We start from the raw sequence: 15,709 nt of genomic DNA on the forward strand, positions 1-15,709 counted from the left end.
ACATTTTTATAAAATTAGTTTCCTTTGGTATATCCTATTAATCTTTTAAGATCTTTGGAAAATAGCCATTTTATAGGAAAAAAATCTGTCTTAAAAAAGCAGCCACTGCTTGTATGCAAATTAGTCTTATTTGATAATGTAATATCAAGGCAACATGCATCTCTGATGCCTGGCATTTGTGGAGAGGAGAAATGGATCTCTCTGGTTTACCCCAATTCCAGCACTCTCCTGCTTCTAGTGATCTCTGGGGCAGCAACAATCTATCTTGTGTGACTGCCAGTTTCCTAAATCCATCTTGGTCAGTACTCTCAAGTTTCCTCATCATTAACTACAAAATTACCTAGTTAACTTTCTTCTTTCCACTCTCTTTCCCTACCCAGAATGTCTCTTCCCTTCAAAAAGTATTCTGTAACCCTGTGGTCTTCCATTGTTTTCATGGATTATTTCTGCCATTTCTTCCCTCTTCATTTAGCAAAACGATCTCACATTTATAACTTGATTTCTTTGTTTCTTTGCTCCTTCTTCTCCAGCTAAACTCATGCTCAGAAATAAGAGCAAAATAATGCCTTTTCTTGATCCTGCTATGGTGAAACTGTTCTTCCAGGCTTTTTTTCCAGATTTCTCTATAGGCAAGTGTATATCCTTGCTACTCATGGGGATCCAAGGACCAGCAACCTCAGCGTCACTTGTGTGTGTTAGAAATGAAGATACCTAGACCTACTGAATCACAAAGTGCATTTTTAACCAGGTATCCAGGAGATATCAGAAAGTTTGAGAAGCTCTGGTCTGCAGTGATTTGCGTCCACATTTCCTTACCTGAGCTTCCCCTTTAGAATCTCACCACCAGTCCCTTCGTGTAACATACTCCAAGATGAAAAGGCATCACAAATCATCAAGTTTCTGATGGACTTTTTATCAGGCTATACTTTCCAATATATCTTCATAACTAACCCTCTTCTCTCCATTCTAGCTTCCTTATTGTGAAGTATATGATACTACTGTTCAATAAAGTAAAATAGTTTATATGACACTGAATTATAGACATTTGTGCCTGATCCTATGCTTCCTTTCCTCTGTGTTAGATGAAACACGCCTCTGCATGATCAGAGACTTCAGTCTTTCATGCCTCCCTAACAGTGAGGAACATGGGAGCAGCGAGGGTATGTGCTCTCTGTCTCTGACACATTTTGAAACTGGGAGCTCACTTTATATTCTTGCCACCTTTGTAATGCCCTGTTCCACTTTGCACTAAGAAATTACTATTTTTCCTATGTACTCAATTTTAATTTAAGGACAATTAATGACAATTAAGGACATGGTAGGGGTAGGGAAAGTGGAGAGCAGAGAGAGAAAGGAGGGAGGTTTGGGGAAAAGAATAGCAGAGAGCGGGGAGGAGGGGGAGGTGGAGCCTTGGTGTGTGCCACACCTTTTAGGGACAAGATAGGATTGCAAGAGGGATTTTGCCTAACAAATGCAATCAGTGTAACCTGGTTTCATGTACTCTCAATGAATCCTCAACATTAAAAAATGAAAAAGAAATTGATTTCTTTTAAGACAGTATAAATGTTAATTTTTTTGTATTACTAATTGGCTGTCCTGTTTCTACAGTGTAGAAAAGGGTATTCTTTGAATAGCTCTAACAAATATAAATTTAATCTTTCTACTTTGTGATAGAATTAGAGCTAAAAATTGTATGCCCAACCCTCTTCAAGTAGTTTTTAAAATTGTTGAATTAATATGGCTAGTTCTTTTGTTCAGCAATTTGATGCAAATGCCTAAATACAAAATGTTCAGTAAGTACTACAGAGGAAGGAAATGGCTTAGTATTTTACAAAGCTTCTTGAAAATCAGAAAAACTGGTAGCATTTGATTCCACCTCAAAATTTCTATAAGCAAACACTCTTAAACAATGCCACCACATATAATCTACAATTGAAAACAAAATTTCACATTTTTTTCACACTGTATAGAAATACACATCACAAATGTGCAATTAGAATTAATACAGAATATTTACAAAATGAACAAAATTTAGGCCTAGACCAAAAACATATTCTGATTTGTTGAAAATAAGTTGACTAGACATTATTTTATCATCTTATGCTAATTTACATTTATAAAAATTTTAATTAAACATACTAGATTGAGGTGCTAAGAATGTGTGCACTATCTATACTTAAAGTTAATGCCCTATAATTTTGTAAATCCAAATTTCAAAAGGAAGGATTCTGTTTATTGAATAATGGAATCCTCTTTTGGATCACTTAGTTTCTATTGCCTATATCAGGCCCGTTCATATGAACGTATATTCTCACTACATACAGAAACACTATAGAGTCCCTTTAGGAACTGCAATAATCATACATGAATAATTACTGAGGATTAAGGTACCTAACAAAATTACTGAATTCCAACATGGTCTTTTTATTGTTATAAACCAAGAGTCCCATTACAACACACTCCTAAATTCAGAGTTTTTGAATTACTGAAAATGATTTAGATTATTTGAGTAATTACACTCATACCTTCCGCTTACCCAAATAACTGAGTAAAATCATGCTACATTAAACTTCCATTATAAAAACAAACCAATAGAGCAATGGACAACATGCCTGACTACTGTTATAAAAAGAATTTTTCCCATTATAATTTTGAAGGCTTTGTTGGGAAGCCCATTTCAGTAAATCAAGTAAGAGTCATGTATTGATTTGAAACTTCTTAGTTCAAAAGTTTACAAAGAGAAATATTTGTATAGATGAAAAATCCTTCTCCAAATTCATTTCTTACAGCTTCCTTATTCTTTATTTCTTCACAGGCCAAATTTTATACTTGATAATAATGTGAGGTTCTATATAATCACTACATGATAAGTTTACTTCTACTTATACACACCTCTTATTTGTATAGCACTCAGTAATGACTTTGACAATTTATTATTTCAAATATATGCCAACTCTTTGAGAGAAAATGGGAGTTTTTGTTGGCCATTCCTTATCATAGAAACACATTGTTAATTCTCTAAGTATCATTTATCATTTACTGTCTTTTTTACTTTTTTTTTTTTTTAGAGAAAGAGTCTTACTTTTCACCCTCTGTAGAGTGCAGTGGTGTCACAGCTCACAGCAATCTTCACCTCTTGGGCTTAGGTGATTCTATTGCCTCAGCCTCCAGAGTAGCTGGGACTATCCGTGTCCATTACAATGCCCGGCTATTTTTTTGTTGCTGTTTGGCCAGAGCCAGGATTGAACCTGCCACCCTCGGTATATGGGGCCAGCACCTTACTCAATGAGGCACAGGTGCTACCCCCCTTAATATTTTATATGTTTATTTTTTCTTTTTTTATTGAATCGTAGCTGTGTACATTAATGCAACTATGGGGTACAGTGTGCTGGTTCTGTACACAATCTGAAATACTTTCATCAAACTGGTTAATATAGCCTTCACCACATTTTCTTAGTTATGTGTTTAGACATTTATACTACCCTCCCTCCACTCACCCTATCCCTCTCCCCTCTTAATTTTAAGAGTGTGCCTGAGGGTTCCCTCTGACATTCCCAAATTAACAACAAGATATTATTCCAGAATCCACCTTAAAATTTGATTTTTTTAAAAATATGGTGATTTTCTAAACACAAAAGGCCATCTGAATGTTTCTTAAGAATTTTTTATGTTAGACATTCTGTCTGAATACGCTCTAAATCTATACTCAAAGGATGACTGGTTAACAACCACTGGTACTTTGAATTTCTCTACTGAAAAAAATCATGTGACACCACACATTGTAAATTATAGTAATTATAAATATCCTTTGTCAATAGAATCAGAAGGATAGACCATCTAACTGTTTAAAAACCTAAGCCAATGGCCGGCGCCTGTGGCTCAGTCGGTAAGGTGCCGGCCCCATATACCGAGGGTGGCGGGTTCAAACCGGGCCCCAGCCAAACTGCAACCAAAAAATAGCCGGACGTTGTGGCGGGCGCCTGTAGTCCCAGCTACTCGGGAGGCTGAAGCAAGTGAATCGCTTAAGCCCAGGAGTTCGAGGTTGCTGTGAGCTGTGTTAGGCCAGGGCACTCTACCAAGGGCCATAAAGTGAGACTCTGTCTCTACAAAAAAAAAAAAAAAAAAAAAAAAAATGTAAGCCAATGAGAAATCTATATAATACAAGAAAGAAAACTTAAATTTAGGCCATAAGCCGATTTAAGTAAGATTTAAAAGGCACTAATTTCCTCATTTTAAATCTCTTCTCTTTCAATGTTATAATTCGAATCTCTTAAAACAAGAAGTGAATTAAAGCACAGTAATTGTTAAACCATTTTCCAAAAAATCAAGTGTCCCTGCACCTTAAATTTTCTTTACTGTTCCATTTATCAGTCTTTTGTGCAAGAGTTAGCAATTCATGGCACAGGGGTCACATTTTGCTTTTCCTGCTAAGTTAATGATGCTCATCAAACCTCATCAAAATTCTTTACTTTTTTTATTGTTGGGGATTCATTGAGAGTACAAACATCCAGGTTACACTAATTGCATTTGTCAAGCAAAATCCCTCTTATAAATGTGTTCCTATTACCCTTTCAGCTGCTGCTTTTTATTTTCCCTCTTGTCTGCCTGCTCTGTCTGGGCAAGAAGGTAGTCACACATGGCTTCAGCTACTTCCTTAGTCACGACTGTAAACAACAATTTTCCTCATCCACTATTCAAAGTTGGTTTGGCCTAGTAAACAACTCTGAAATTGGAGAAGACAACTTAGTCTTTGCTGCTGTTTGTTGCTGTACTCTTACTTCAGCTGCCTCTGCCAAGTACATCAATGTCTTTCTTTCTGGGCTTTCTCAAAATTTTACACCCATTACATTTGTATATTGAGGAACACATTATTTTTGCCTCATAGCATTCACAATAGTTTTTAAGACAGCCTGATCATTTGCAATTACATCCTTTGCTATGATATCAATCTGATTCTCCCCCCTTTCCTTTCCCTTGAAGCCTTCTGGATTTCTGTCAAGGCATGCTTTTATTGCTTTTTGCCTTTCATTTTCACGTTACAAATTGTTATAATAACTACTACAATTGTGGATGTTGTAAAATTCACTATTTGCAAAGCAATCAGAATATAATGCCAAACACAGTGATATTACACACTTACAGGGCTTTCTAGGCCCAATGGAAGACACAGATGGGATTATACCATTGAATGGAAGCCTTGACTGGATCTGGATACCAAATATTCCAACAAAGTTAGAATAGCTTGCTACAGACACGTATGAAGACTACTGTAGCTGAGTAAAGTACTGAGCTGGAAGCACAGCATAGCCCACAATCCCTGTTCCCAGAGCTGTGGCCAAGACACTGCCAGGACAAGGCCTGGTGGCCCGTTGGTGAGGTTGGGCTGAATCTGTGGCAGTGTTGCGGCAGGCATGATGAGCCGGTCCTGTGGGTGGCTGGTAGTTATGATTTGTGAAGTTAGATTGATTGGTTGGGAGCAACTTGTTTGACAACCTAAGCCATGATAATTGGAACGGACATCTGAACTGGGGTTGTATTCACAACCAATGTCTTTCCTTACTGTCTTTGAGTGTTTTTACTGGGATTCTATCTGGCTGGGGTGAGCTACTGGTTGTGTGGCAGTAACAAGTCAGACAAAATAAAACTTGCTTCCAGGTAACTGAATCTTCCGGACATTGAGAGCACTTTCCAGACGTGCAATTGCTTTAAACTTTGATGTGCTTACTCCCCTAACAGTGATGGTCTGCACAGTTGATTCCACTGCCTTATTTGGTGACTTCAAAGGAGATATGGCTATTTTCTTTAGTGTCTGTGTTGTATAATTTAAAGGCGATCCAATAAAACCACTTTCAGATATTGTTGTGGTCTTTGATGGAGTTCTGGGAATAGACTGTGAAAGACCCCTACCTGCAATGACTGGAGGTGATACTTGAGTTGTCTGTCCTGTAACTGCTTTCCTACTACTTGGTTTTGCAAAGATCAGCTTCTTGATTACCAAACCAGAGGTTGGTATTTGAGGCTTCTTAGCAATCTGTAGTGTTTTTTACTGTTTGGTCTATAACAAGGGCTGTGTTACACTATTCATCTGTTGGCTTCCTAGGGTCAGTGCTGAGACTCCAATGACAGGTTTCAACTCTGGCCTTCTTCCCATGATTAACTATTTTAATTTGCTGCAGTGGTAACTTACTATCTCCTGATTGGGCCTCAGTTGTAACTTTCTGAGTCTGTGGTAGTTGTCTTTGGGGTAGTGCTAGAACGAGACTTAACCAAAGTGGTTAAAATTAACTTCTGTTCATCTGGTTTAAGTTTCTGACTACCAGTTTAACATCAGCTGTCTGTGATACTTTGTTTAACATAATATGATGGACTGATACAGTCATAGGAGTCTGAGCACCAAATTTGTGAATGCCACTTGGAAAAGCCGGTTTCACTGTGGTGTTACAATTTGCCTTAGTAATTGTGCCATTCCCTGTAACTTGGTTAGTGTGCTTAGTGTCCACTGTGATTGGTTCCGTGGAAACAGGCATGGCTGTAGAGCCACCAGTAAAATTTATGTTGACAATTTCTTCCACTTCTGTCTCTATGGGAATTGGGTCTTCCCCAGCTTCAATACTATGGTCACCAACTGAAGTCATACCAGTGTCCATTATCTCCTCTGGAAGCAAACCTTTCACTTTGGCAGGGACCACCTCCATGATCATTCTCTTGCTAGAAAGTTAATCAGGCACAAACCCAGCAGCTCCCTGGGCTCCCATCTGTGGCAGCAGCAATAGCTGCCTTGGAGACTCAGGGCAGGGACTGTTCAAATTCACTCACCCAGAACCATTCTACCACTTCACCCCATAATACGTAGGCCCTTGCCACCCATGCACCCTCTCCAGAAATTGTATCATTTGACCAGCCTGAATCATGCCACCTCATCCTTTTCACTTAATGTACTTCCTCCCTGTCTTCTTCTTCCCGGGAGTTCCCACCTGTGAGCTTAGGTGCCATCTGACTGGTCATAAAATTAATCAAATATTTTCCCTGAAAATCTGAATGCACAGTTAACCCTTTACCAGGAGCCTGGATGCCTGAAAGTATACCCCCTGCAGAGCCCAGAGTGTTTGGTGAATTCACAGGCCCAGGCATTGTGTAGACCTCTAGATGGCATCACAGAGAGCGACTAGTGAGGAAACGGGGGCTACAGAGAGAGAGTGGTGTCTGGAGAGACAGGGATGTGGAGATGGTGTGCAGCTGGCAGAGGAACTGACATCCAAGTTCTGACATTAATGGGCAACTTTCCTGACTCCCTTACCCACGAGAGGGGACCAGAGTCTAGCCCCATGGGTTTGCTGGACAGAATGCCTGTGAATTCCTAAATCTGGATGCTTGAAACTCTGAACTCTTTCTCGTGAACAGTGATTGTACTCCCTGGGACAATCTGATTAGAACTTTCAACCTGGAATGTCTACCTGGGGACCCTCCAAATTTGAGTTGTAGTTGTTTTGTAGTGGAGAGTTATAGATTCTCTTCCTCTAGCTGTTACTAGTGTGGGGGAGGTGGGGCTACCCAGATGTTGATATAGTTCTACAGCTGAGATTCAACAGGATTGACCTTTCACAATGGTCAAAGGCTGTAGGGGAAAAGCCACAATCACAAGCTCCAGGTCATTGGTAATGGACTGCTTAGCACCAGTACCTGAAGCCACCAAACCAAACTCGCCCCACAAGTTTTAAATGCAATATTGAAGAAAATACTCCTGAGGAAGAACCAGTGGAAGAACTTTGGCAACATGCAAAATCAGTAAAGATCACATACACCAATGGATGAAAAAGGAGATACAACAAAAGATACTATTCATAGAGAAGTGGCTCAAATGTCAGAAACAGAATTCAGAATATGGTTGAAAAATAAGACGAATAGAGTGGAGGAAAAGATGAAAAGAGACATCCAAAAAACTGTTCAAAAGTTGTCTCAAGAAACTAAAGAATTCAAAGACAAAGTCACCAAGGATATGAACATAATGAGAAAGATATAGCAGAGCTTAATGAAATGAAAAAAGTGTTCTCAGAACTTTGAAATACAGTAGGGTTCCTCACTAATTGAGTTTAGCAGGTAATAAAGTGTATCAGAAATTAAAGACAAGGCTTTTGAATGATACCAATTATTCAAACAGGCAGAAAACAGGAGAATCAGAACAGAACATTCTCTGAAAGAGTTGTGGGGCCATTCCAAAAGATCAAACATCCAAAGTATAGAGATTCCTGAAGAAGAAAATGATGATCCTTAAGGCACAAATGCTTGACTCCAAGATATTATGCAGGAGAATTTCCAAAGCATTGCAAGAGATACAAAATTTCAGATAGTAGAAAGTTTCAGAACCCCAGCGCAATGCAATCCAAATAAACCATTTCTTAGATACATTGTATTTAACTTTGCCAAAGTTAATATCAAGGAAAAAGTCCTTCAAACAGCCAGGTGTAACAAAAATCTAACCGACAAAGGGAAAAATACTAGGTTAACCGCACATCTTTTAGCCAAAATTTTTCAAGGCAGAAGAGGATCATCATGGACCTTCAATCTCCTAAAACAAAATAACTTTTAGCTCAGAATCCAATATCCAGATAAAATGAGTTTCATTTGTGATGGAGAAATCAAATACTTCACTGATACCCACATGTTGAGGAAATTTGCCATAACAAGATGAGCTATCCAGGAAATACACAGAACCATTTTCCGTAATGACCAGCACAGTTGTCTACAACCCAAAGAAATACACCCAGAATTTGAACAACAAAGCCTAGATTTCACAATGGTCAAAGGGTTAAAAATATGCAATAGACATTTGAAAAACAAAACAACCAAAATACTACCATACCTATCAATTATCTCAATTAATGTGAATAGCCTAAATTCTCCCCTAAAGGCACAGAATGGCTGACTGGTTTTAAAAAACTAAGGCCAGTAATTGTTTCCAATGGCGTCTCATCTTACCTCAAAGGACAAAGAAATACTCAGAGCGAATGAATGGAGAACAGGCAAATGGACATCAGAAAAAAGCAGGGATAGCAATCTTATTTGCAGATATAATTGAATTAAAACAAAAACAAATAACAAAATACAAGGACAGATACTAAATATTTGTCAAGGGCAACAATCAACATGAATAGCTTTCAATAATTAACATTTATGTGCCCTTTCTGAATGTTCCTCTATTTACAAAACAAACCCTAATGGATAAGAACAATATGATATCTTCCTGTACTATAAATAACTGGACATTTTAAATACCCCTTTAGCTATTCAGGATAGATCATCCAAAAAGAAACTAAGAAATAATGGTCTTAAACTTGAACCTTGAAAAGAATGGACATAACCGACAACTACAGAACCTTTCATCCTAATAAAACTGAATACACATTTTTTTCACCAGCCCACAGATCATATCTTCAAAACTGATCATATCTTCAAACACAAGTCTAACCTCAACGCATTTAAAATAATACCAATTATACCTTCTAGCAAAAGAAATATTCATACTCAAAGTCATGGAAGTGAAATAACCTTAGTATAAATGATAGCTAGGTCAAAGATGAGATAAAGAAAGAAATCATCAGATTTGCTGAACAAAATGATAATGAAGACACAAACTATCAAAACCTGTGGGATACTGCAAAGGCAGTCCTAAGAGGGAAGTTCATAGCATTAGAAGTCTTCATCAAGGGCGGCGCCTGTGGCTCAGTGAGTAGGGCGCCGGCCCCATATGCCGAGGGTGGCGGGTTCGGACCCAGCCCCAGCCAAACTGCAACAGAAAAATAGCCGGGCGTTGTGGCGGGCGCCTGTAGTCCCAGCTACTCGGGAGGCTGAGGCAAGAGAATTGCATAAGCCCAAGAGTTAGAAGTTGCTGTGAGCCGTGTGACGCCACGGCACTCTACCCAAGGGCGGTACAGTGAGACTCTGTCTCTACAAAAAAAAAAAATAAATAAAAAAATAAAAAAATAAAAAAATAAAAAAAAAAAGAAGTCTTCATCAAGAAGAGGCTGAGGCAAGAGAATCGCTTAAGCCCAGGAGTTGGAGGTTGCTGTGAGCTGTGTGAGGCCACGGCACTCTACCGAGGGCCATAAAGTGAGACTCTGTCTCTACAAAAAAAATAAATAAATAAATAATAAAAAAAAAAAAACAAGAGGAGAGCAAGTCAGCAACCTAATAGGCTATCTTAAGCAACAGGAAATGAAAGATAAATCCAACTGCAAACCCAGCAGATGAAAAGAAATAACCAAACTTAGAGCAGAATTAAATAGAATTGAAAACAAAAGAATCACTCAGTAGGTCATCATAACAGAAAGTTGGGTTTTTGAAAAGATTAATAAAATTAATTAACCTTTGGCTAGACTAAGCAAAAGAAGAAAAATAAAATCTCTAAGAACATCAATCAGAAACAGTAAAGGGGGGGAACACAGATACCACAAAAATTCAAAAAATTCTTAATGACTATCACAAAATAACTCTATTCTCAGATACATGATAATATAAAGGAAATTGACCAATACCTGTAAGCATATCACCTTCCTAGATGGAACCAGAAAGAATTAGAAATTTTGAATAGACCTTTATCAAGCACTAAACTATCAACTATACAAAATCTCCCCAAAATAAAAATTCAAACGGTTGCACATCAGAATTCTATCAAACCTTCAAAGAGGAACTAGTACCTATATTACATAACCTATTCCAAAACATAGAAAAGGAAGAAATCCTCCCCAACACATTTTACAAAGCAAATATCACCTTGATCCTCAAAACATGTAATGCCCCAACAAAGGAAGAAAAATATACATGAATATCATTAATGGATATCGATGCAAAAATATTCAATAAGATCCCAGCAAACAGAATTCAGTGACACATCAAAAAAGTTTTATACCATGATCAAGTTGGTTTTATCCCAGGGTTATGAGTTTGGTTCAACATACATAAATCTAGAAATATAATATAGCACATAAAAAAATAAAAAAAAATATCACCACATGATTCTATCTATTGATGCAGAAAAGGCTTCTGATAATCGAGATCATTTCATGTTTGGAACACTTAGGAAAACAGGGTTAGATGGGACATTTCTTAAACTGATAGAGGCCATCTACAGAAAACCCACAGTCAATATCACATTGAATGAAATAAAATTGAAAACATTTCCACTCAGATCTGGAACTAGACAAAGATAGTGTCTCCACTGCTATTCAACATCCATTTCAATCAGGTAAGTGAAGGAGATCAAGGGTATTCAAATGGGGACAGAAGAGGTCAAACTCTTGCTTTTCACATATGACATGATCTTATATCCGGAAAACCCAGGGACCCAACTACAAAGCTTTTAGAACTGATCAAGGAATATAGCAGTGTCTCAGGACACAAAATCCATACCTAGAAATCAGTAGCTTTTATATATTCCAATGATAGTCAAACTGAAAATATAATCAAAGATTCTGTTCCTTTTATAGTAGTGCCAAAGATGATGAAATATCTGAGAATTTATCTTACAAAGGATGCAAAAGAGCTTTATAATTATACCATGGAAAATATTCAGCCATAAAAAAATGGAGACTTGATGGAACAAAGTTTTCTTAGTAAAGCATCAAAAGAATGGAGAAGCAAGAATCCAATGTACTCTATTCCAATATGAAGGCAGCCCCTAATACAGGGGCGGGGGCTAAGAGAATGAGCAAGTGGGAAGAGGAGTGGAGGGAAAGGGCTGGGGTGGCAGGGTATGTTACACCTCTTGTGCGTGGGGCACAACTATAAGAGGGACTTCATCTAACAAATGCAATCAGTGTAACCTTATTCTTTGTACCCGCAATGAATCACAAACAAACAATAAATAAACAAATAAGTGAATAAATGAATTAAAATGGAGACTTTACATCTTTTATTTTTACCTGGATGCAGTTGGAACATATTCTTCTCAGTAAAATATCTCAAGAATGGAAACAAACAAACAAAAAAAAGTGTTCAATGTACTCAATACTATTATGAAACCAATATATAAACACTTCTACTCTCATATGAATGACAAAACACAAATACAGTCTAACAAGGGGAATGGGAGATGGGAGGGGAAGAGGGAAGGTGATAAGTGGGAAGAGGGAGGTTATTTGCTTGGATCTCACCTAAAGTGCATAATGCAAATGTATACTTCAATATAACTGAAGAGTAAATTATGTCTTACCATAAAAAATACATGAAGTGGTGGTTATGTTAATCAGTTTGATTTAAGCATTCCAATTGTATATCAAATCACCATATTATGCTCCATAAATGAATATAGTTATGATTTAACAAAAAAATTAAAAGAACACGCACAACTTATCACCATTTCACTTCTCTTTCTTCTCCTTGTATGCATGCAATTGGTGACTTTCCTTGGCTCTTACAATATATCAATGCATTTTAAGCAAATTTTGTGTCAAATAGCTTTTTCAGAAATACACAATTGTTACCTTCGACTTGTTCATTTACTGTATTTTTTCCTTTTTGATTAGAAGCCTCAGATGAATACCCAAGATCCTTCTTTTTAAGATTCTGTGAGATGCTCTGTGAAAATTAATAACAACACTGAGTTTTAAATAAATTAAAATACTAAGGTCCTTGAAGATTTCCTAATCACTACCTTAAATTAAAGTATTAAGGTTCATGAAAATTTCCCAATCAGAATTTTTTATGCAAAAGCAGTTATAATAAAAGCAGTATCTGTTTAAAAGCAGAACACTGCAATTGAAGACTTCATATTTGGTCTCCAGATGAAGCCTGTATTACATCTGTTTTTCATGACTGATTCTGTGAACTAAACGGGGAGCTAAAAAAAAAAAAAGACTCACCTAATATTCAATGGTTAATTGAGAAAATATAAATTTATATGCCTATGACAACAAGCAATTTTCTTCAAAATACATAACTCTAATCTTCACTCCCCACCAAAAATAAGTGAACATTATAAGAACATACAATATACTGACTATAATACTTACAACATTAAATAAATTGATATTCCTTATTCTAGAAATATGTTGGTGATAAATTAGTATTGGCCAAATGGGAACCTTTGGAGTATGTCATTATGAACATAAACTGAACATTATCAAAGCTTCTTTATTTAGGGAAATAATACTTTAAAACAAATTTATATTTTTCAAACTTTAGATTGAGATGAGGGCATAAACTTTTAGATTACATTGTTTTCATTTCTAAAATAATTTTCAATTTTTAGTTGAGCCCTTCACCCAGGATACATGCTGAACACTTTGACATTGTGCACATTAGATCGGATCCCACCAATCACCCTCCCTTCATCTTCTCTCCTCTCTGCCTCCTCTCTCCTCCATCTCATGAGACTAGCATTTTTGTTAGATGTGGGCTTGTAGTTGTTTATATATTGGTTTCATATTAGTATTGAGTATATTGGATACTTGCTTATCCATTCTATTTTTTATTATTTATTAAATCATAGCTGTGTACATTGATATGATCATGGGGCATCATTCACTAGCTTCACAGACCATTTGACACACTTTCATCACACTGGTTAACATAGCCTTCCTGGCATTCTCTCAGTCACTGTGCCAAGACACTTACATTCCACATGTACCAAGTTTCACATATACCCTTGTAAGATGCACCACTGATGTAATCCCACCAATCCCCTACCCTCCACCACTTCCCCCCTCCCTCCCCTCCCATTCCCCCTTCTCCCTATTATTAGGTTGTAACTGGGTTATAGCTTTTATGTGAAAACCCTAAATTAGTTTCATGGTAGGGCTGAGTACATTGGGTACTTTTTCTTCCATTCTTGAGATACTTTACTAAGAAGAGTATGTTCCAGCTGCATCCATGTAAATATGAAAGAGATAAAGTCTTCATCTTTCTTTAAGGCTGCATAATGTTCCATGGTGTACATATACCACAATTTATTAATCCATTCGTGGATCGATAGGCACTTGGGCTTTTTCCATGACTTAGCAATTATGAATTGGGCTACAATAAACATTCTGGTACAAATATCTTTGTTATGATGTGATTTTTGGTCTTCTAGGTATATGCCCAGTAGAGGGATTACGGGATTGAATGGCAGATCTATTTTTAGATCTCTAGTGTTCTCCATATCTCTTTCCAAAAGGAATGTATTAATTTGCATTCCCAACAGCCATGCAAAAGTGTTCCCTTTTCTCCACATCCGCACCAACATCTCTGGTCTTGGGATTTTGTGATATAGGCTAGTCTCACTGGAGTTAGATGATAACTCAAAGCAGTTTTGATTTGTATTTCTGTGATTATTAAAGATGATGAGCATTTTTTCATATGTCTGAAGGCCGCACACCTATCTTCTTCAGAGAAGTTGCTCTTGAAATCCCTTGCCCAGCCTGCGATGGGATCCCTTGTTCTAGTTTTGCTAATGCATTTGAATTCTCTGTGGATTCTGGTTATTAAACTTTGTAGGAGACATAACATGCAAATATCTTCTCCCATTCTGAGGGCTGTTTTCTTGCTTTAATGTGTTCTTGGCTGTGCAGCTTTTTAGTTGGATCAAGTTCCAGTAGTGTATTTTTGATGCTGCTTCAATTGACCGGGGGGGTCCTCCTCATAAAATACTCGCCCAGACCGATTTCCTCAAGGGTTTTCCTTGCACTCTCCTCTAGTATTTTTATAGTTTCATGTCTTAAGTTTAAATCTTTAATCTAGTGAGAGTCTATCTTAGTTAATGGTGAAAGGTGTGGGTCCAGTTTCAGCCTTCTGCAGGTTACCAGCCAGTTAACCCAGCACCATATGTTAAATAGGGAATCTTTTCCCCACTGAATGTTTTTAATTGGCTTGTCAAAGATTAAATAATGTTAAGAAGCTGGATTCATCTCTTGGTTCTCTATTCTGTTCCAGACATCTACTTCTCTGTTTTTCTGCCAATACCATGCTGTTTGATCACTATCGATTTGTAGTATAGTCTGAGGTCTGGTAGTGTAATTCCTCCTGCTTTATTTTTATTTCTGAGTAATGTCTAGGCTATTCGAGGTTTTTTCTGATTCCATATAAACGAAGTATTGTTTTTTCAAGATCTTTAAAGTATGACAGTGGAGCTTTAATAGGGATTGCATTGAAATTATATATTCCTTTGGGTAGTATGGACATTTTAACAATGTTGATTCTTCCCAGCCATGAGCATGGTATGTTTTTCCATTTGTTAATATTTTCAGCTATTTCTTTTCTTAGAGTTTCATAGTTCTCTTTATAGAGATCTTTCATGTCCTTTGTTAGATAAATTCCCAAATATTTCATCTTCTTTGGCACTCCTGTGAACAGGATAGAGACCTTAACTGTTTTTTCAACTTGACTATTGTTGGTATATATAAAGGCTACCGATTTATGAATGTTGACTTTGTAACCTGAGACGTTGCTGTATTCCTTGATCACTTCTAAGAGTTTAGTAGTAGAGTCACTAGTGTTTTCCAGATATACTATGGATACCCTTGATTGCCTTTTCTTCCCTAATTGCGGTGGCTAAAACTTCCATTACAATGTTAAAAAGCAATGGAGACAATGGGCAGCCTTGTCTGGTTCCTGATATGAGTGGAAATGATTCCAATTTAACTCCATTCAATATGATATTGGCTGTGGGTTTGCTGTAGATGGCCTCTATCAGTTTAAGAAATGTCCCTTCTATACCGATTTTCTTAAGTGTTCT

General features: G+C 37.2%; 1 pseudogene; it reads right to left on the bottom strand.

Moving 5' to 3' along the window:
- Positions 1-4,386: 4,386 nt before the first annotated feature.
- Positions 4,387-6,695, bottom strand: LOC128579379 (protein lin-54 homolog; annotated as a pseudogene).
- Positions 6,696-15,709: the final 9,014 nt, after the last annotated feature.

The sequence above is a fragment of the Nycticebus coucang genome, unplaced genomic scaffold, assembly GCF_027406575.1.
Source record: "Nycticebus coucang isolate mNycCou1 unplaced genomic scaffold, mNycCou1.pri scaffold_49, whole genome shotgun sequence".
Lineage (NCBI taxonomy): Eukaryota > Metazoa > Chordata > Mammalia > Primates > Lorisidae > Nycticebus > Nycticebus coucang.